Source organism: Eschrichtius robustus, chromosome 10 (genome assembly GCF_028021215.1).
Source record: "Eschrichtius robustus isolate mEscRob2 chromosome 10, mEscRob2.pri, whole genome shotgun sequence".
Taxonomy (NCBI): Eukaryota; Metazoa; Chordata; class Mammalia; order Artiodactyla; family Eschrichtiidae; genus Eschrichtius; species Eschrichtius robustus.
This window is the reverse complement of record NC_090833.1, coordinates 5167307-5187901: the sequence shown is the minus strand read 5'-3', so window position 1 is coordinate 5187901 and position 20595 is coordinate 5167307. Positions and strand designations below refer to the sequence as shown.

Below are 20595 nucleotides of genomic sequence, written 5' to 3'. Positions count from 1 at the left end.
TTCTCTCCGGGTCCCCTTCTAGGACCCCCCCCACCCCGGGTCCCCTTCCCAGGCCCCTTCTCCCGGCTCCGTCCCCTAGGCCCTCCAGCCCCTCCTCCGGGCCCCTCCCGCGAACCCCTCCCCCTCCCAGGCCCCCCTTCTCTCATACCCCTCCCCCTCCCGGGACCCCAGCCCCCTCTCAGGCCCGGGGGCGGGGCGGGCGTCGCGGATCCCGGGAGGCGCGGCAGGGGGCGCTGCGCTGGCCGAGGCGCGGCTGCGGGCGGCGGCGGCGGCGCCAGGAGGAGGCGGGAGGACGCGGGGGCGGTGGCAGGCGGGGGGCGGGGAGCCGAGCGCGAGAGGGAGGCGAGCGGCTAGACATAGGCTCCGAGGCTCCAGCGAGCGAGCGACGAGCGAGCCCGGGAGGGAGGGAGCGAGCTAGCAGCCGCGCCGCCGCCTCGCAATCCGCCGCCATCCCGCCGCCTCCGCGCCCGACCGCAGCCCGACCGCCATCGCCCGGCCCAGTCGCGCCCGCGGAATCAGACCAGGTGGGCCTGGGGCGCGGGGCGGCGCGGGGCCGGGGCGGCGGCGGCGGCGGCGGCGGCGGCGGGCGCGGCGCTAAGATGGAGGCGGCGCGGCCCGGCCGGCTTTGTCTCGGCGGCGGCTGACTGACAGCGGCGCCCGGGCCCGGCCGACCTTTGTCCGCGAGCGCCGGGCTCGGCCCGCCCCGCGCCGCCGCCGTTGGCCCGCGGGGCCGGGCCGGGGGCCGCCGGGCGGCCAGCTCGCCATTGTTGTGGCGGCGCCGCGCGGCTTGGGCTCGGCTGACTGCGGGGTCGGGCCGCTCCCCCCGCCGGGCCCGCAGCCCCTGGCGCCCCCGCACCCCGGGGCCGGGCCTGGGCGCAGCGCGGCTGGGGGCCTCCGGGGGAGGGGCCGTCGGGGCGGACGGGTCCCCGGAGCCCCCGGAGTCGCCTTTCCGCCCCACATTCCGGCGGGCGCGAGCGCCTCGGCGGTCGGGGGCGTCGGGGCTGGTTTCCTGCCGCCCGGCCCCATCTTGCTTCCTAGCGAGAGCGGCTCCGGGGTGCAGAGCCGGGGTCGCGGCGACCCTCGGGGCCGGCGGTCGGGGGTGGAGTCGCCTAGCCTTTTCGGGTTCCCCCGGGGGTCCCCGAAGTTGATGGTCAGGGGTTGCCGGCCTGTGTGCCAGGGACAGGGGGTTAACAGCCGCCCATACGGCCGCGGTTTGAGTGCGGGAAGAAGAGGATTATTTTCAAAACACTTAATGCGCTGTTGCTGAAAATGTTTAATAATAAACAGGATGTCGCTGCTCAGGGCCTGCCAGATGGGTTTTTTTCCCTCCTTTCCTTTTTCTTTCTTCCCGCCCCCCCTACCTCTGCCTCCTAAGTAAAACCTAGCACTGTTGAAATCGCGGGCCTCTGAAGAGTGGATTTGCCTACATAAAATTGGAAGGCGTTTTTTTCCTTTTCTTTTCTCCCTCTTTCTAAATATCGTGGGAGGTCCGAGCCACCTTTGGCAAGCCGAGGAGGTGTTTTTCAGGGGAATGGTTCGCTTGAAGGAAGTGGGAGAAGGGGGGCTGGGGGAGCCTCTCCGGAGTGTGTCATTTGCTAAATGGCTGCCCGGGAGAAACCTTTAGAAGGGTTTGGTTTACAGGATTGTTAAATTGCCCCTGAGATTTTTTTTTTTTTCCTTTAAGGTTTGGTATGCATTTTTAGTGCTTTGTATATCCTAATCTAGTTTGCTTTTTGTAATCATCCGTTTGAAGTCTTGGCGTGCTTTCTCCGAATACAATTGCAGCCATCTAGCCCTGTGTGCGCAGTGCTGTGGTGGAAGGTGGGACTGGGGAGGCCCAGGCTTTGGGGTGCAAATCCTGCTTCTGTCGGAGAAATCTGGAATTCTCAGAGCCTTCATTGGCATACGTGGGGACATTGCATCCTCCCCCTGAAGATGGTGAAGGACCTAGGAGAGGGCCTGCCACACAGTTGGTGCTTAATAGTTGCTTCTCCTATGGCTGTTCGTATGCCTGCCATCAAGTCCTAGGGTGGAAGTTAGCCGCTTGTGGTGCCACCCGTTGTGCTGAGCCGTCAGGTGGATGCCACAGGTGCTGGGCTAAGGCATGGCCAGGGGAAGACTTCAGGGCACAAAACATCACCGGGTTCTTGCTTATTCCGTGCTGGGGCTCTGTGGGGAGACGAGGATGGGAAAGAGCAGCATTTGGAACCCTCAAGGACTACATAGACCTGGGCTGTGTGGTGGTAGGTCTCTGTCCTTGGATCCGAGGTGCCTGCCTCTTCTGAGGCTGTTCCTGCAGCTCGGGTTAAGGCACAGCAGAACAGTACAAGATACTAGATGCCAAGGACAACAAGCAGAGGCCCAGGGAGTCCTGCCTCTTGAGGATAACTGTTTTCCTTTGGGAATGGCAGATAATCATTTGCTTGTTTGGGCAAGTGCGTCTCTTGGAGCCTGGATTCTGGTCCTCACTGGGTTACCGTACGCAGGTTTCAGCCTCAGCTCCTGCATCTGTAAAATGGGAATAATTATGTCTTGCCTTGGGCATCTGTTGGGTCCCTTGGGAGCCTCACATACTATTTGCAGCAAAGCACTTCCGTCCACGGGAGGATGATGAAAATGTATGTTTTTGGTTACCTAGTTTTCTGGTTTGTTTCTCCTAGTTCCTGATCTTTTTCTCCTGTTACCTTGGTTGGTGGAACCACCCCAAATTCTATCCTCAGCTAATGTTTTGATTTTGCCTGGAAGCACCAGAATGGCCTAGAAGAGCTAGGCTACTCAGCCAAATCTGGGGTGTGTGCTGTTTATGGGAGACCATAGGAAGGACTGAGGCTAATACTCGGGAGACTGACCCCAGTCTTGGTCACGGGTGAGGGCTGAGACCCAGGTTACCTCTGGGCCAAACCTGTAGCTTGTTTGTAAAGGGCCTTGGAGACAACTCTGCTTGGACATACGGTGGTTGTGCAGTTTAGTGGGAAGTTTGTTTTGGTTCATTTTGGCATTCCCACAGACATGTTGGTTGTGTTGTGTTTTGTTTTTTTTGTTAAACCTCCTTGGAACCTCCTCCTGGCTGTGTGACTGAGACATTTTAGCGGGTCAAGTCCTCCTTTTCCTGCTTCCTGCCTCTTGGCCCATCCTTTCTATTTGATTTCAGCCTGGCTCTGCACTGTTGGTTAGCTGGTTGGTTAGGGGAGGTGATGAATTAGCTCCTCTCCCACAAGCCTTTTTGATTACCTGTGAATTTCAGTTACCACTGGCTCCCTAATGCTGCTTGCATGGTGAGGGGCCTGTCATGCCCTACAACATTCTGGGTCCTCTCCGGGCTCCTTCAAGCGCGAACGGGTAAAAGGAGAGCCTGGGGAAGGAAGAGCCGGAAAACCTTGGGAGAGAGGAATTTCAGGAATGGCAAGTCAGAACCAGTTCCTGCACCGTGTAGTTGCCTGGAGCCGGGCGAGGGATGTTTGTTATGCCTTTTGGTTGGTCCATTCCCCCCACCCCCTTTTAAATTTCAGTTCTTTTTTTCCTGAAGGATTATTTTATTGTGCTTTCAAGATTTTTTTTTTTTTTTTTGCCTTGCACAAAGTACTGACTCATGTTGCTAATGGCTGTATGCTGGTTGTATGTCTCATTATTCTGCCGGTTTAGGATTGTTCATTTCTATGTTTGTTTCTGTTTCAAACCAGAACAGGCCAGTTGGGCCAGTACACGTATTCCTAAATTTGATAATGAGGCTTCTCTACTGTCAAATGTGCGTATCTTGTTATGGGTGGGCAGGTGTTAAATAGGGCCCATCTACACTAGATTTTAAAGTGATGCGTTTCCCTCTGAAGAATAAAATTTCCAGCAGAGATCTGTCGGGGTTTGTGTCCTGAAATCTCATATTTTAGTCAGGGCAAACTAGACTATCTTCTTTTTTTTTTTTAATTAATTAATTTATTTATTTATTCATGGCTGTGTTGGGTCTTCGTTTCTGCGCGAGGGCTTTCTCTAGTTGCGGCAAGTGGGGGCCACTCTTCATCGCGGTGCGCGGGCCTCTCACTATCGCGGCCTCTCTCGTTGCGGAGCACAGGCTCCAGACGCGCAGGCTCAGTAATTGTGGCTCACGGGCTTAATTGCTCCGCGGCATGTGGGATCTTCCCAGACCAGGGCTCGAACCTGTATCCCCTGCATTGGCAGGCAGACTCTCAGCCACTGCGCCACCAGGGAAGCCCCTAGACTCTCTTCTTTTCCAATCATAACTTGATTTCTTTCTGAAGATCCTTTTCTGGGGCTTGTACAGACTTGGGAACCTTGGGTCTGTCATTTGAACAAATAAATAAAGGCGTAATCTGAAAAATATATGTATGTATAACTGAGTCATTTTCCTGTACACCTAAAACTAACACAATACTGTAAAGCTACTATACTTCAATTAAAAAAATAGATAAACAGCGAAGATTTACTGTATATCACAGAGAGCTACATTCAATATCTTGTAATAATGTATAATGGAAAATAATCTGAAAAAGAAAAATATATATAAGTAGATTACTTTGCTGTACCCCTTAAACTAACACATACTTTAAACCAACTATATTTCAATTAAAAAAAGAAAAGAAAGAAAGGCGTGGCCTGTGGTGCTGGAGATGAGAGCGAAGTGAGAGATGGTGAGCCTTCCGGTGAAATAAAATAGTTTATGGCAAGCTTTTGGGTGTACAAAGTGCCATTTGGACCGGCCTCCTCCCCTGGGAGCGCGGAAGACCTGGGCTGTGCTGTTGGTGATATCACCGAGTCTCTGTGGGTGGCACGTCGGAGTCTGCTCTGGGAGGGAGGCGTGCCCTCGTGACTTGAGCCAAAAGTCTTGGTCGAGTTTGTTCTTAACTGTACTTGTTGATTCCCCCCCCCCCCCCCCCCCCCCCGCCTCCGTGTGGCCTGAGCTGAGGGCTGGGTTGCTCTGTAAGGTGCCAGCAGCGTGGTTGGCTTGTAAAGCTTGTGCATGCAGCAGGACGTGTCTGTGGGCAAAGTGCAGTCTAAAGTTGCTGTCCTGGTCCTTCACATTGTTTTTCGGATGACTTCTTTCCGCTCTCACCTCTACAGCTGGTTTTGTAGCTCTGCTCTGTATCCTTTCTTCCTCCTTTCAAGAAAACTACCAGCCTTTTCCTCCTTGTGGTGGTGCAGAAGCAGTATGTATTGCTTTTAGAAGTCACTGCCGAATATCGGCCAGGCATGGTGCGAGGCCCTTTAAGTGCGTTTTTCCCCATTCATAAAAGGAACATTTTCACTGAAAAAAATTTGCAAAATACTGAAAAGTATAAAGACAAAGATAAAAACAAAAATCACCTGTAACCTCACCATCCAGAGATACCTACATTAAGACTGGTTTATTTCTTTCCTTTGATTTTATGGGTTTTTTTTCCAAAATTAGAAAAATATACTATATACACTATTCACGGATCATAGTTCCTCTTAACGTTATAGTATGTTTCTCTAAGTTACTGAAAATATGATTTTTTAATAATTGCGTAATTGCTATTATATGGATATGCCACGATCTGCTTACTCCTCTGTTATTAGACATTGAGGTGGTTGTTACCCATTTTTTGTTATTATAAACGTAACTTTAGGGAGCATCCTCGCGTGTAAACCTTGGGTTCACATTGCTGATTATTTCCCGCAAGTGGAATTTCCCGGTCGGAGGGTGTGCAGGCCCCTGCTTTGGCTCTCTCTGGAGTGGCACCAGTTTCCTCCTTGGTCACTCCATCTTCAGCCTTGGGCACAAGGCAGCCTCCTTTGTGGACCACTGAGTTCTGGGTGCCTCAGTCCTGGCAAAGCCTTTTGATGGATGGGGCTTGGGGTCTTACTCCGTTTCCTGGTATGAGCCTGGACAAGTGTCTTGACTTACATGTTTATTGTTCTGGGGACGCAGCTGTGGATGCCCCACTTGTGTTCCTCAGGAGCTCATGATCCAGTGGGGGGAGGCAAGCACCTGCTTACAGAGGCCTTCGGGAGCTCCTCAGCCCAACTCCATCATCACCCGCCTGTTGCATCATCTTTCCTAGCCCTGTTGCTTTTCTTTTTTTTTTCCTTTTTAAAAATATTTATTTATTTATTTGGCCGCGCTGGGTCTTAGTTGCCGCGTGTAGGATCTTTAGTTGCGGCATGCGAACTCTTACTTGCGGCGTGTGGAATCTAGTTCCCTGACCAGGGATCGAACCTGGGCCCCCTGTATTGGGAGCGTGGAGTCTTAACCACTGGACCACCAGGGAAGTCCCCCCTCTTGCTTTTCTTTACAACTCTTTCCACAACTTTACAGTTTTTTTAAACAACTATTTTATTGTGGTAAAATACGCATAACATAAAATTTATCACTTTAACCATTTTTAAGTGTACAGTCCGGTGGCATTAAGTACATTCACAGCGTTGTGCAACCACTGTCCATCTCCAGAACTTTATCATCTCAGTAAATTGAAACTCTGCACCTATTAAACGCCCCCCCCCCAGCCCCCATTCCCCTTGCCCTAGGCCCTGGCAAGTGTCATTTCACTTTCTGTCTCTATGAGTTCGATTAGTCTGGGTCCCTCAGATAAGTGGAATTATCCAATGTTTGTCCTTTGGTGAATGGCTTCTTTTATCTAGCATAATTTTTCAAGTTCATCTATCTGTGTTGTTGTGGCATGTGTCTGGATTCCATTCCTTTTTAAGGCTGAATAATATTTGGTTACACACACACCACATTTTGTTTATCCATTCATCTATCGATGGGCGACAACTTGGAAATAGATTTTTTTTTTTAATTTATTGAATTGTCCCTCTGCCCCGGTGGAGTGAATGAGTGTCACATGAAGCAGATTCTTTCGCTTCCGTTTCTCCCTGTGCTCTGCGTCTCGCACAGAGGGCACTCCATCAGCACGTGTAGGATGAGCGATGGGGCTACTTAAGGGGGCCTGGTGGGAGCCCACCGAGAAGTCGAGCCCAGCTCAGCCTGGGTTCCAGTGGTCAGGGAAGGCCTTCTGGAGAACGTAGCAGACTTGAAGCAAGCACCTCTCGCAAATAGTAAGCGAGCCCTGGAGTATTAAAAATGTGTTTCCAAGTTGAAATCAGAAATGCATGGGCCACAGAAGAAAGCTGGTGGGTCAGCTTGCTTTCCAGAGCCCCAGGCCCTTTGACTGTGGGCATGGTGGGAGTGCTCTGGTGGGGCGGGGGCCGGGGCCACCCAGGAGGCAGGTAGGACTTCACCTCCAGACATTGAGTTGATTCTCCCAGCCTGCTTTGAGCTCATCTCCGTGTGAAATGGGGGGTGACTCTCACTGCAGGACCAACTGGAAAAAGGAGGTCATCTCCTGCGCTCTTTCCATGGTTCCTTTGTGTCTTCAGAGCTTTTTTCGGCAGGTGTTGTTTACATCCAGTTCAGAGCTTAGAGAACTGCTCTGTTCCAGGCCGTGCAGAACATGCAGGCCAGTCTGGGAGGGCTGACCTGTCAATGGGACTGAATGGACTGAGTGTTCAGAAATAGTTGGGGAGAGTGGAACGTTGCCCTGAAGCATAAAGTGGAATTCTTTCTGATACAAAATTAATTACAAAAGTATACTTACTGGAAAATAAAAAGAAAAGAAAAAGCAAGGGTACATAGAAAAATGAAAGCTCTTCCTTCTGTCTTCCCAGGCGGTAGCCACTATTTATGGTTTGGTGTGTTTGTCCTTCATGTGAATATGGCCCTTTGTAAGCAGGTTTTTTAAAGAGCAAAAGTGGGATCATACTAGTCTTTCTTCATTTTTAAACTTATCATGAGCATTTTTCCGTACTAACATATACAGATCTATCATACTGTTAATGTTTTAAAAATAATACTTAGGAGGTTTTTTAAAAATGTGCAAGTGTATGGAAGAGGAAAACAAAAATAGTTCTTAATCCCTTGGCCCAGATATTCCCAGTTGACTTTTGTTAAAAAGTAGTTAGAAAAATTCAATCTGTATTGAAAAGCGTAAGGGTTCCTCTCCAATCTCTCTGAAAGGAAACCATTATTTGAAGTTTTTTGTGATTCCTAATAGAAAAAAAAAATTATTCACATTATCCATCCATATATATGTATATTCTTCTTAAAGCAGGTTGCCCTTTTCACTTAATGTCTTGGTGTGCTCCTCGAGGGCCTTTATAGATGGATTACATCATATATTTTAGCAACTGCGGAGAATAGTCTGTGGATATACTTGATTTATCCCGTTTCCTATTGGTGGACAGTTGGGCTGTTTCTAATTTTGGGATATTACACAATTTTGGTAAAATTCAGTCAGTTTCTCTTCAAAAACATGTAATTTGTATATAATAGCATGTGAGAGCGTGTTCCCGTAGTGTGGACTCTTCCTGTTGAATAGCATTTTGGTAAGAATTCTGTTAAACTCCTTTTCAAAAAACTTTGTGCCAGTTTATTTACAATAGTATATGAGAGCGGGTGTTTCTGAACTGTGGGCTTTCCTAAATGAACAGCTTTTTGGGGTCATTTTGGGCATGCACATTTCCCAAATTAAAAGCAGTGACTGTTTCAGGCTTCCTGTAGTCGGTGTAGGATCTCAGGCTGTGATGGGTGTGGACACGTGTATCAGAAATGGTGTTTGCTGTGGACTCCCAGTGCGGAAGTGGCCCTGGGCATCTCATTAGGTAAGGCCAGTGGGGGAACCGGCGGGGGGTTGTGGGGAGGGGCACAGGTAGCCAGATCTTAGTGTGATTTTCCTTATCAACTAAAATGATGGTACTTGGCACAGAGAGCCTGGCAGAGAGAATTCAGAGACCTCCTCCGTTTGGAGTTCTCACATAGCCCTTCTGGAGATTTCTGAGGCTCGCATTACAGCCCTTGGTGGTCTTGTTGTTGTTAATGCATCTTACTGTGGAATTTATCTGGAGGCCTGTGCCCTGTTGTGTTCAGTTCTCAACTCAACCACTTGGCCTCCGGCCCCGACTTTCCCAGCCTGGTTATTCTAGGAAATCACACCTAGTGGACGAAGTGACTGCGGAAGTGAAGCCCCTGGAAACGCCTGGGTGGTGTTTCATCAGGCTGGGGGCTCTGGTGAGGTGAGTGCCCCGGGGAGGTGCCGATTGGCAGCGCTGGCCCTTGCGGGCTGAAATCGCGGGGAGAGTTGGGGATGCCTCGCCCCCCTCCTCTGCTCCTTTCCTGAGGGAGAGTAGCCCTTGCCTTTGATGGTCAGCTGCCTTCAGATCCAGGTTCTTCCACTTGCAAGCTGGGTGATTAAGATTATTTAATCTTTTGGAGTCTCTGTTCTCTTTCTCTGCAAAATATCGTAGTAACACCTGCCTCCTAGAGTTGGGGGAGGATTCAGTGGGTCCTACGCTGAAGTGTTTCTAAGGTGCCTGGCACAAGGCGAGCAGGCTCTCAGTAAACAGTAGCTATTAATGGTTCCTGGATTCAGCACTAGCTGAGGGCCTGGGGGGTTGGAGTAGGCAGGCTTATACACTTGGGGCTCTTTTGTTTACTAGACGCCGGCATTTCTAATTGTGTGCTAAGCCCTGTGCTACATGCTGAAGATTTAGACCCAAGTCAAACAGCCCCTGCCCTCACCTCCAGGAGCTCAGACACCTTACCAAGGGCCTCCCCTTGGGGCGGGGGCATCGGGGCTCTTTCTGCTGTCCACCTCTCTCTAAGGTAAATACCGCCAGCAGGAGCATTTGATCACTGGCTGCTGCCCTTCCCTGAGTTGGTTCTGTCCTTGGAGAGTTTTAGGTAAATGTCTTGAGAGGAATGAAGATAAGGTTTGTTACAGTTCATGGCATCAGGCAGACAGGAGTGTTCATTTCTGCTGTTTACACCTTCCTGGACCTTGAACAGGCCTCCTTTACCTCTTTGAGCCTCTGTTTCTGTATCTGCCGGGTGGGGCTGGAACCTGCCTCTCAGCGTTGCTGTGACGATGGCAGGTAGTCAGCTCGGAAACATGATAATGTTGCTACTATATTGCTCAGTTTACCTAGATCTTAAAACGATGTAACAGTAACGATACAGGCTTGTTACAAAAAACCCAAACACGCCAGAAGTACACAAAGTAGGAAGTAAAAGTCATTTCTTCTTGCCGCTATCCTTCAGATGGAGTGATGATGAGTGCTGTCTTGAAAACAGTTTCGTTTTCCAGTGACGGGAATGTTTTAACTGAACGTGTGAGTTTCATCCCTGAAGTGACCACCGGAAAACAGGAGATATGAATGTTTATAGGTGTACTTAAGACATTTCATTGGTGGTTCCCCAGCATTGTCACTTCAGTCCTTTCCTGTCTTCTTAAGGAAAAAAGAAAGGGCCATGGTAATTCTTTGTCCACCTGGATGAATCCTAACGCTGTGTTGGTCATACTAGCGGCGGCAGAGAGTAGCTTTAACCAAGTGCTGCCCTCCAGAGATCTGAAGGCAATGTGATGAGGTTTTGATGTGGGAGTTTGGGGTACGGGGGCAGGCTGGGCCGTGTGCTCTGTGATGTGGACTTGTTAGGGGAAGGGGCAGCAGAGTCTGTGATAGTTCAGGAACTGGGGAGAGATGATGGAGTGGGGCGGGACTGGGGGCTGTGGGAACAGAGTTCTATCAGGATGGGGAAGGTCTTGTAATGCCCGTTTATCGTAAGTAACCAATGAGTACAGTCGGTGTGTTTAGGTGGAGGCACATGTTCCTCTTTTCTTTTGCTGAAATGACAGGTTGGCATCCCTCTGAAAGCCCCTGGGCAACACTTGGCCCTTATTTTTGGGTTCTTCCTTTTCATAACTTCAGACCGGCTCTTGCCTGATTGGTGGCCCAGGGACCATCACCATCCTGGGTTTCCTCTAGAGTCTGAGGCCTGGAGAATAAATAGCATATGGGTTCCGGGGCCGTAGTCCTTTGGGCTTGTTGGAGATCATTTAAACCAACCCAGCCCTTTTAGCCCCCCCCCCCCCCCCCCGCCTTCAGTATATTTTCTGAAGAAAATAAATATTTGGTTTTATTTTCTTCAAAGAGAAGGTGGCTTGGGGGGGGGGTGGGCGGTGGTTAGTTGTTGAAGAACCATCTCTGTGTCAGCAGACAACCTCCTGCACGTGGCTCAGCTCTGAGATGGCCTGATAGAGTGGAAAGGGCGCAGGGCGACGCCTCGGCCTGGTACTTCACCTCTCAGCCTCCGTCTCCCCATCTAAGTGGGGCCGACAGTGAGGACAGCCACCCCGGCGGTCGTTGGCAGGATGCTCTGCACAGCTGTAATCGCTGTTCCCCCAGCCTGATGGAGTACTTCCTCACTCGGATTAGCGGGAGGCATTACCATCTAGGCGGAATGGTTTGTTGATAAGAAGTCTCCTTTGGGGCACCTCTTCTGCCTCGTGCAGGCTGAAGGTGGGAGGCCGCAGGTGGAGGAGGGCTCCTGGAAGGCGCCAGGGTCCTGTTGTTTTGAGTGAACTGGGTCCTGCTCCCCTGTGGGCTTTCGCTCCTGGAGGGCATCTGCCTCCTGTGGTGGGTGCCTGGTTAGAGGTCGGGGTCTGAGCACTGCTGGTTTCTCAGGGCAGGCTCGCAGTTCTCATCTCCTTCCTTACCTTTCTGCCTGCCCTTCAGTTCTCTGGGCACAAACTAAAAATATGCTTCGTAGAAATGTCAGGTGGTACACGAGTATTGGCCCAAGCGTAAAGTTACACGTACCGGGACTTGGGTGGCAGCATTGTCTGTCACAGTACACGGTTGGAGATGATTTACACGTCTGTCTGTAGAACATGGGTAAATAAAATGTGGCACAACTATGCAGTGAAATACTAGGAAGGCATTAAAGAGTCTCAGATTGGTATGTGTTTTCTTGAAAAGATGACCACAGTGTATTAATAAAAGAAAGCAAGTTGCAGCATAATGTAGCAACAACCCACATTTGTAGAATAAAAACTGAAGACCACAAATTGCTGACAGTTTTATGTGGGCTGAGAAAAAAGGCGTGGAGGATATCCACCAAGTTAACATTGGTTACCTTTTGAGTTGGACTGACTGTTTTTGCATATTTTAATATCATTTGAATTTGTTACAGTGAATGTGTATTAGAAACACTTATTACTTACAGAGATAACTAATTACAGAGGTAACTCATAAATTTAAAGAAAGAGACATGCCTGTGGGCCAGGCCCAGGGGCTGGTGCATTATTGGCTTTTTCCTGGCAAGAGCTTCCTCCCGGCTCCTTGTTTTACTCAGACCCACCCCGAGTGCCTTGGCTTCTGGTGCTGGGACCCTGATGGTTCACAGGAATCCAACCAATTCAATCATGTCTGTTTGTGTGTCAGTGGTCCTCGGAAACTGCTCTGTTGATCTGGTTTAGAAGGAACAATCCAATACAAATCCTGTCTCCAATTTCTGTTCTCTCCTAAATCAGATTTTACAATATAGAGCATAGATTTTGATGGCATTTGCAGAGTGCTTCTCACTTGCTAATTCACCATTATTTGGAGGTGGAAAAGGAGGGAAAAACGGAAGTAGAGCTGTGTGTCACGTGTTTCTTTGATTTGCCACGTCCTTGGTAAAGTTTGACCCTGGGCAGGGAGGCCTGTGTGTGGCACGTCTGTCCAGCTGTCCATCCCTGGCTGTATACTGAAATTGCCTTTTTGAGTTTTTTATTTAAAATTTTTTTCTACTTGCTAAGTTAACTGCATATTCAAAAGGTGAGATAGTCCAGTAGCTCTTTGCAGACTGCAAATAGATCTCTAGCGGGAGTCCTCTCAGGCTTCAGCTCAAGCCTGTGTGCCTGTGAGCTAGGTGGGTAGGGACTGACCCCACTGCTCATGAAGGAAGGAGCCGTAGCAGTTTAAGTTGGTCACTAGTGATGACGTTGGTCACTGGAACCATCGGGCAAGTGCTGTGCTTGGGGAGACTCAAGACAGACCCCTGTGGGTGAGGAGCCCGGAGCCCGCGTACACCCTGGGCCCACCGGACCCTGTGTTGAGAGTAGAGTTCCTGCCTGATGCGGTGCACCCCGGGCCAGACTTGCCCTGCACATTCACCACAGCCCAAGGGTACACCCAGAGCCTGGGCGTACTGTGGATATTTTATTCTGGGCCTCAGGGCCCCTTGGTGGCTATTGTGGACCTCATAATCGCGGTAGCAGGTGTTTCTGTAGTGCCCACTGAGTCCCAACACTTCTGGAGCAGTGCCTGGATGTCAGACTGACCTGGGTTCAAGTTCAGTCTTTGCTATGCCCTAACTTGAAGATAGTGACCTTGGGCCAGTCATTTAACCTCACTGAGCCTTGGTGTCTTGTCTGTAAATTGAGGGTACAAATACCTTTCTCATTGTGGTTTATCTATTTTTTTTCTTGTTTCAGAGAACTGCTGTTTTAAAATTCAGCTTTATTCAGATGTATTCATTAAATTACTTTTGGCTTTTTTCTTTGTGAATTGTTTCTGCTTTCCTTCGTGTTCAGTTGTGTCCTTTTTTCTAACTCCTCATATCAGATGCTTAATTTCATTCTTTTCTGTTAGGAATTTTAAGTTTTTAGATGATTAAATTTCCCCTGAGAACAAATTTGTCTCTGTTTCAAAAGTTTGGTGTGTAGTGTTCTTTTCTCCATCTGTGTTATTTTCTAGGTATTCTGCAGCTATGGTTTTGAATTCCCCTTTGAGTCAAAAGTTTTTTAAGATGGAGGTTTAAGTTTTCCAACTGATAGGGTTATTTTTTCTTCTGCTTTCATTATATCTTATTCTGTTGCACTGTGGTCAGAGATTTTTGCTTTTCAGAATTTGGGATTTTCCTTAAAGTCTCATTTGTAGTCACTTTTTGAACATGTTTGCTGATCTACCTTGATCAGATCATCTATTACTGTCTCTGTTACTGTTTTGAGTGGGCTTTGATCTATCAATGTGTAGCGATTGCTGTGTTTTCCACTTAAAATGTTTTTTGTTTTTTTTTTTTTTTCATTTTAAAATTGCTCTGCAAATACAGGTTCATGCTAGTTATATTTTCATTATGGATTGTCTCCCAACCCATGTCTTTGTTCTGCTTCTTACTTCTTTTGTGTCTGGCTTCTTTCGTTCAGTGTTATATACTTGTGAGTTTCACCCATGTAGTTGTGTGGCGTTTATTCCTTCTCATTTATTTTTTTTTTTCCAGTTTTATTGAGATGCAGTTGACAGGCTGTACAGGATAATGGTTTGACTTACATACATTATGAAATAATTACCACAGTAAGTTTAGTGAATATCATTTTTTTTTTTTTTTAGTGAATATCATTTTATTGAATATAGGGATACAAAATGAAAGGAATAGAAAAAAAATTTTTTCCTAGTGATGAGAACTCTTCAGATTTCCTCTCTAACAGCTTTCATATATAACATACAGTGTGTTAAGTATATTTCCATGTTGCACGTCACGTCTCTGGTACTTATTTATCTTATAACTGGAAGTTTGTACCTTTTGACCACCTTCATCCAATTCCCCTTCCCCTTCCCTCCACCTCTGGTAACCACACATCTGATCTCTTTTTCTATGCGTTAGTTAGTTACTTAGTTACATAATTACTTCGTTTTTGGAGTATAATTGACCTACAACTCTGTATTAGTTCTTGGTACACAGTACAGTGATTCAGTATTTCTTTGCATTTCGAAATGATCACCACGATAAGCCTAGCTACCATCTGTCTGTTCCTTCTCATTGTTAAGTAGTATTCTGTTATGTGAATATAATATTTATTCATTCTAGCCGTGATAGACTTTTAGCTTGTTACCATTTTGAGCTATTCTGAATACTGCTGCCATTAACATTCTCACACATGTCTTTCAACACGTGTGTGTATGTGTTCTATTGGGTTCATATCTAGGAATGGAATTGCCAGGTCACAGGGGAGGCATATGTTTGGCTTTAGTGGATGGCTGCCTGTTGTCCAGAGATGGTACCAGTTGGCACGCCCACCAGCAGTGCAGGAGCCGTGTCCTCCCTCCACACACTCACTTGCACTTGGCGTTGTAAAGATGTCAGTTCTCCCCACACTGATCTCTAGATTCCATGTAATTCCAACCAAAATCCCAGCAGGCTTTTCTTTCCTTGTTGGTTGTTCAGAAATTGACAAACTGATTCTGAAATGTATATGAAAATGCAAAGGGCCAAGAATAGTCAAAGCATCCTTGAAGAACAAAGCTGAAAGGACATATTACTAGATGTCAGGACTTTGTAAAAGCTACCGTAAGTAAGGCAGCACAATGTTGGCAAAAGGATAGACAAATAGACTGATAGAACAGAGATCTTGAAACAGACTGCACATAAGTAGTCACTTAATTTATGACAAAGGTGCCACATGACAGGTGGAAAAGGTGGCCGTTTCAAAACAAAGGTACTGGGAAAATTGGATTCTCTGTATGGGGGTGGGGGGGGAAGAATTTTCTACCTCAGATCATATCCAGAATCAGTTTTAGGTAGATTATAGAGCTAAACATGAAAGAGAAAACAGAGCTTCTAGAAGAAAACAGGAGAGTACGATCTTGGAGAGGACAAAATTCTTTAAATAGGATACAGAAGGCACTACCAAAATAGAAAAGATTGACAAATTGAACTATCTTAAACCTTATATCTTCTACTTTTTACAGATGCTTCCATAAAATGCAACAAATGCTGTTTTATAATTGCCCAGATACATTAGATAATCTGTTCCGTTTATGCCTTGGAACCCTCTGTCCTGCTCTCATCAGGACCGTTCCTGTCTTGCTGTAGTGCAGCTGCCATCTTGGGCTTTCTGTGGTTGTCACTCTGGTGTTGTCCCTCTGTGTTGGATCTCTTGTTTCTTTGATCCTATGTGTATGTATATCAGTTGGGGAATGTGAGCATCAAATAACAACTGTCTTAAGCTGTGTTAAAGAATAAGGAAATTTATTGGTTCAAGTAAGTAGAACTCTAGAGGTGGGCAGGTTCCGGATTGGTTGGTCCTGTGTGAGGTGTTGTCCCTAAGGAACCAGGTATCTTATTTGTCTGGGTGAGTCACTGGCAAGGGGGGTGGGTTTCTCCCTTAGACAGGCATGCCCCTCCCCCAAGCTGGGTGTGGGTCAGCCTCCCAGCTGCTGTCTGCCTGGGAAAGGACTAGGTCACTTCCTCTGGAAAGGAAGAACGGAGAACTAGCTTCCAGAAAGGCAGGCAGGAATGGCTACTGCAGCATTTACCTCTGTCTTGGTTTTCTCTCTTGTTCATTAGAGTATCTTTCTCTGCAACTTTCTAAGAAGGTAAATAAATGTTTTGAGTCCTTGTGTGCATCTGAAAAAGTCTTTTTCTATCCCTGCACTTGACTTGGTCAGCTGGGTACTGGATTTTCGAGTGAAAATTGTTTTGGGGGGGCGGGGGGAGGCGGGGATGATGCTGATGAGAGTCACAGTGGCTCCTGAGGACTCATTGCTGTTCCCCTTGTTCCTCCCTGGGACCTTTTTTTTGGAGTGGAGGGAAGGTTGGCTTTCAGCAGCTTTTGGGTTCTTGTCTTTATCCCTGGAGCACTGAAGTTTCATGTTGTACCTTGTGTTCCTTTTACAGGCCTTACTCTGAGCACTCGGTGGGCCCTTGCAGCCTTGGGTACTTCAGCTCTGGGAATTTCTCTTGTAATTTTTATTTGATAATTTCCCTCCTTTTGCCTCTGTGTTTCTAGAAATCCTAGTTAGATTTGGATTCCTGGATTAATCTAATTCATCTCCTTGTTAATTTTTCTGAGAGATCCTTGACTTTATCTTGCATTTCTTCTATTGAAGTTGAAGTTAAATTTTTTTTAAAAAAATTAATTAATTAATTTATTTACTTTTGGCTGCGTTGGGACTTTGTTGCTGCACACGGGCTTTCTCTAGTTGCGGCGAGCGGGGGCTGCCCTTCGTTGTGGTGCGCGGGCTTCTCGTTGCGGTGGCTTCTCTTGTTGCGGAGCACGGGCTCTAGGCGCGTGTGCTCAGTAGTTGTGGCTCGCGGGCTCTAGAGCACAGGCTCAGTAGTTGTGACGCATGGGCTTAGCTGCTCTGCGGTGTGTGGGATCTTCCCGGGCCAGTGCTCGAACCCGTGTCCCCTGCATTGGCAGGCAGATTCTTAACCCGTGTGCCGCCCGGGAAGCCCCCCTCCAGGTTCTTTAGTTTGTTTATTTGGTTTCTGTCTTTTAGTTGAGGTCTCAGACACAGCTGATTGGAAACTGGGTGGGTGGGTCAGAGGGGGCTCTTGGGAGTGGGGTGGATGGGTGAGAAGCCAACCTTTTATTCTCCAGCCCCAAGGTCTGCTCTGTAGGTTTTCAAGAGAAGACTCCCTCTTTGCCAAGGGTGTGGAGGGAGGGAGGTAATTGGTTTGTCTACCACTCTCCTGTGAGGCCAAGAGCAGAGGGAGCCTCAGACCCCTCTGGTTTGCTCCTCAGGTTTGTACTTAGCTTCTTTTTTTAGCTCCTTTCCTCACCCCCACCCCCTTTGACCCTGCTGTTCTCAAGTCTAGACTTCTCTTGTTTAATTTATCCGGGGCGGGGTGGCGGGCAGGGAGGCAATGTGGAGGCTGGCTCTTGCACATGCAGCCTTTCTGCAAGTGCTCCCAGCTTTACCCCCTCTCCCGTCCCCCCCGCAGTGTTACAGGGCACCTGCTACTCTTAGGACCTTCCCAGCTCTCTGGGGTCCTCAGTTCCTAGGATCTATGACCTCCTAAATCTATTACTACTTACGTCTGTTCTCTGCCAAAATCGTCCCTGTCTTTGGGGTCTCTTTGTTGTCCTTTTAGAGGGTTTTGGAAAGGTAAGCTATAAATGCCTGTGGTCCTTCTGCCATGTTCAAACAGAACATCCCTGTTTTCTAGATAGTTTCTGTGAATTAAGTGGAACTGAATTAGGGTCATTTCTGGGGGGGTGTGTGCACATATAGATAAGTACACAGTCACATTTATGTACGTACGTGTTTGCGTAATTGTGTGTGTGTTTGTCGGTTATACCACTCGGCTGCCACGTGATCAGTGGTGGTTGTCTTTTTGTGTCAGAACATCCAGAGCTACCGTTTGCTGTAGAGGCTGCAGAGTATTGTGAGGCCCTGAAGGAAGGGTGGGTTGGGATGTCTGGTCATTGGTCACTACCTCCTTTCAGAAAGTGAGCTCTCTGGCCCTGCTTTCTTGAGAAGGGAGGGAGCCTGAAGGTGCAGAGAGTGTAGCGGGGCGGGGTGGGGGGGGGGGGATGACAGGGCCTGTTTGACGGATCCCTTGTCTGTGCCACCGAATTCTCGTCACACCTTGGGGCCGTTACCTCCAGTTCCCGCAACAGCCTTCAAAGTAGAGCTTCTGTCCCCACTGTGGCATTTGGACTCACAGGCTCCTTCCGTCCTGGCAGTGTGTGTGGAGAGAGAGCTACTGCCTGGAGGAGGGAATTCATCCTTGTGGGGAGGGCTTGTGCCGGGGAGTTCATGTAGGCAGCAGTGGCTGTTACTTGGTGGATGGTGGAATCAGTCTCTCTCTCTCTACCCTCCTGTGTTTTTTCAGCAGTGAATGAATCTGTGAGGACCTGGGGTTTGGGAAGGTGGAAGGAATGCTTTCTCCTGGGTTAAAGAAAAGCACTTTCTGCCAAGTAGTCCTCCCTCTTCTAGCGCCCAGATTCTAGCTGCTACAGGTGACGTCATTCCTAGGGACAGGTTTTGGGTGTAAACAAAGTCCCCCGCTGGCTGGGATGGCATCCTCCGTGTGCTTGTGCTTGGCTTGTCTGCAGTACTCTCCAAGCTTTCCTTAAAATCAGTTTCAAAATTTTTTTAAACAAAGCAAATCTGTTTAGAATTTATATAGTGTTTTATGACCTTCATTGCTGAACTCGAAATAGGAAACAAAACCACAGTAGAATAGAGTAGCAGGAGGCAGGATAATTAGCATTGCAGCATGGTGGGCCCTGAATTTAAGTGACTTGTGCTGGTGAAGAGACATCCAGCAATGTAACTGGGAGCTGGCTGACCGGTGATCACTTCTTATTTTTTTAAGGCTTTACAGTTCTTCTATATCAAGTGTATATTCCTTTTGTTCTAAATAATGTTATGGGTGAACAAATGAGCAGGACCGGGATTATCCACCTCCATAAGGCAGTCAGTCCTAACCCCAGCGTGTGGTTGCGTTGCATATCCCTGCTTGTTGCCCTCGAATGGGAAACCTTGAGACTGGGGCAGTTGAGTGCTGTTTAAAATGTGGTCGCAGTGGAGTGTTGATCTCGAGGGTTTTCTGAGCATTAGCGTGCATCTCTGTCTCCTGAGAATTAATTAAAGGGGTCCACAAGCAGATCCTAAACACCCGTGAATTTTCAGTCGTGGTTTTGAAGGTCTGCTCTCTGCATCAGGGCCCTTAAGCTGTGAGACGGCAAAGTGGGGTCAGGTCCCTGGAGCCCCAGGAGCCCAGGAGCCCAGAGGTAGGTGGGAAGTTGGAGGCTTCGCTGGTTGCATAGGAGTCTGGAAGGGGGAAGTAGTGTTGCAGGGCTGATGGTCGGGCAGAGCCAGGGTAGTAGCTGCCTGCGGTCGAGAGCCTTCTAAGGGCGAGTGAGAACTGGGTCACGTGTTGTGTTCGTTCTTTCATTTATTCCTGGTGTCAGACCTGTGAGGTGGGTAACAGTATATTCATCTCCGTTAAGTCAACAGGGAAACAGGCGAGTGTGGAGGCAAGATGCAAACCCCTGTTTTGGAGAGATGAAAGTGGCAGGGGATGGGGTGGGATGAGACTGGGTGGTGGTTTGGGGCCGTGTGTTGGCTTAGAGCAGCGGTCCGCAACCTTTCTGGCACCAGGGACCGGTTTCACGGAAGATAGTTTTCCCACGGACGGGGTCTGGGGGGTGGAGTGGGGGGGATGGCTCAGGTAGTGATGCCAGCGCTGGGGGCGTGGCAGATGAAGCTTCGCTCACCTCCTGCTGTGCGGTCTGGTACCGGTCCACGGCCCAGGGGTTGGGGACCCCTGGCCTAGAGGGTTTGGATTTGACCCCGGAGCAGTGGGGTGAGGCTGGAGGTGTCTGAGCAGGTGCTTGTGACCTGGTTTGGCTCTGGCGGAGGGTTCAGGGCAGGATGGGGAGCGCTGACTCTGGGGCTCAGGGACGCAGGGATGGGGCTTGCAGCCCCTCAAGTGTTCAGGAGAGCTGGGGACGGGGAAGTGCTTTGGTCCCTGCAGCTCAGGCCTTCGTCCTTATTTTTAATTGCTGTAGCTTCCTAAGGTGTGCTGTTCCCTCAGGGGTGTGGACCTCTTCGGGTGGTGGCTGGAATCTCCTTTAACCCCAGCCCTTTGTTGGTCCCTCAGGCCTTTATTTGCAGGCAGCTTGTTCTTGGAGAGGTTTGTGCTGGCCTGTCCCACAGAAACCTCACCTGCCTGGGCTCCTGCAGGTGGGATGCCTGGGCCCAGCCAGGCTCCAGCTTTGCAGGTGGGCTAGCTCCTGCCTCCTAGGGGCTGGAGAGGTGCGGGGCCCTGTGCTTCTGGCGGGCCGCCCTGGTTTTCTGACTGGGGCCCTGTAGGGAGCCCCTGGAAGCTGGAGGTGTGGAGCTGGTCATGCTGTTGCTGAGTGAGGGAGCAGAAGCTTCCCTGCAAACCCAGGTGGGATTCCCCATCCCCGCCCCCCACTCCTACCTCGTCCTGGGGCGTAGTCCTGGGGGATACGTGAACCCCTTTTTGTTGAATGCATTTTAGTGTGATGTATTCCTTTCCACATCTGA

General features: G+C 49.0%; 1 protein-coding gene across 14 annotated transcripts in view; it reads left to right on the top strand.

The window, feature by feature from the left end:
- Nucleotides 1-330: 330 nt before the first annotated feature.
- The window catches only part of PRRC2B (proline rich coiled-coil 2B), an 86000-nt gene continuing 65735 nt past the window's right edge, over nucleotides 331-20595 (top strand). For all 14 annotated transcript variants that reach the window (XM_068553534.1, XM_068553545.1, XM_068553541.1 and 11 more), the window contains exon 1: nucleotides 331-524. The gene's annotated coding sequence lies outside the window, so the exon portion shown is untranslated. The remainder of the gene's footprint in view (nucleotides 525-20595) is intronic.